This window comes from Schistocerca piceifrons, chromosome 1 (genome assembly GCF_021461385.2).
Source record: "Schistocerca piceifrons isolate TAMUIC-IGC-003096 chromosome 1, iqSchPice1.1, whole genome shotgun sequence".
NCBI classification, from domain to species: domain Eukaryota; kingdom Metazoa; phylum Arthropoda; class Insecta; order Orthoptera; family Acrididae; genus Schistocerca; species Schistocerca piceifrons.
The window spans coordinates 852,718,494-852,720,122 of record NC_060138.1 but is presented as its reverse complement, the minus strand read 5'-3'; the positions used below and the strand labels follow the sequence as shown (position 1 = coordinate 852,720,122).

The following is a 1,629-nucleotide window of genomic DNA, read 5'->3' as shown; positions in this document are numbered from 1 at the left end:
TGTGAATGGCTGTAAATAAACCATATAGATAATTAATAGGTTGTCTGATGTATATAATGACAGCTACAACACCTGACATAAGTGCATTAATCAACTATTTAGTATACATAGAAATAAACCACCATAATTCTACTGGAAAGGTTTGAAACGAATGCTTGATGTTCATCTGTGTTACAAAAAGGGAAAAATAAATGCTCTTCTCTGCTATGTTGATTCTGATTAGGGACCTGAAGAAGAAAGAAGTTCAACAACAGGACACATATGCCAAGTTTTTGGAAATACTCTTTGTTGGTCTACAAGGAGACAGACATATGTTCACTATAGTCAAAAGAAGCAGCTTAGGTAACAGCTGGAGCAGACAGTTTGTTAATAAGGAATCTTCTTGAAGAATTTAAAATATTTGTGAAAACTTCAACAGTTTATGAAGATAATAATCAGTCATGCCTCTTGGCTAGGATCAAAAGTAGTATCAGTTCTTATCAGCTTAATAACTGATATGTACTGCATCGGACTTATCAGATATGATACATCTATTAGAGAATTGGAAAAATAAAGAACTGAATCACGTGAATATTTAATGCCATTTCGTAAGTCAGCTGCATAACAAAGGACATTTGAATGTGAATATGTTAGCTCTGAAGAACAAGTGGCAAATGTTTTAACAAGAGCAGCTATGAGTTACGGATCAGTAGACTATGCCTGAAGATCAGGGTAGTGAAATTTGAAGATACTTAATGAAATTATTAAATCGTTGTTGAAATAATAGCAAATGAATAATTACACTCAGACTTATTTTCTCTTTGTTTTCTGTAAGTGCTTTTGCCTATTTTTTCCTTCTCTCTGCGTCTTGTCTCCATCATTGTACTGTGATTGTGGTTGAAATTAAGATAAGTAATAAATTGCTATTACACACCGAACTAACTAGTAATTTCCAGTATTAACAAAGAACAAGATGTAACTTCAGATGACATTACAATCAATTCGCAATTGCGAATAGGGACATCAATCAGCTATAGAATGGAATTACAACGATGAAAATTTGTGCCAGACCGTGACTCTAAGCAGGATTTCCCACTTATCACGAACAGTCGCCTTACCATTTGGCTATCCGTGAACGACCCACGGCTAGATCCAAACTTCCATATGTCGTCAACCACGCGTCCACTGAACATGCATGCATGTCCAAAGGAACTTTTCATCGTAATCTGAATAACAAGGACACTGCAAAATCGTATTTATCTGCCGATACCGGGCCTGCGACTTTCAAGTACAATGTATAAGCTGTATAGGATTATACATAATGGATGTGCATGAACAGGTCGTAGATGCAGGGTTGGCGACATATGGAAGTTTGAGTGGGGCCATGGATAGTGCACAGATAGACAAATGGTAAGGCGACCACTCGTGATAAGCGGGAAACCCGGGTCCGAGTTCTGGACCAGCACAAATCTTCATTTTCGTCATTCCATCTACAACTGATGTTTGTCCGTATTCGCAATAGCGAATTCATTTAATGTATTTCATAACAGCTGTAGTCGCTACAGTGCCTGTTACTTTGGACATGATGGACGGTGTGAATACATCTGGATGTGATGGTGACGTGACGTGAGGTAACTATGCTTTGGCAGC

The 1,629-nt window shown here is 37.6% G+C and overlaps 1 pseudogene; it reads left to right on the top strand.

The window, feature by feature from the left end:
• Positions 1–431: 431 nt before the first annotated feature.
• On the top strand, positions 432–535 carry LOC124721540 (annotated as a pseudogene).
• Positions 536–1,629: the final 1,094 nt, after the last annotated feature.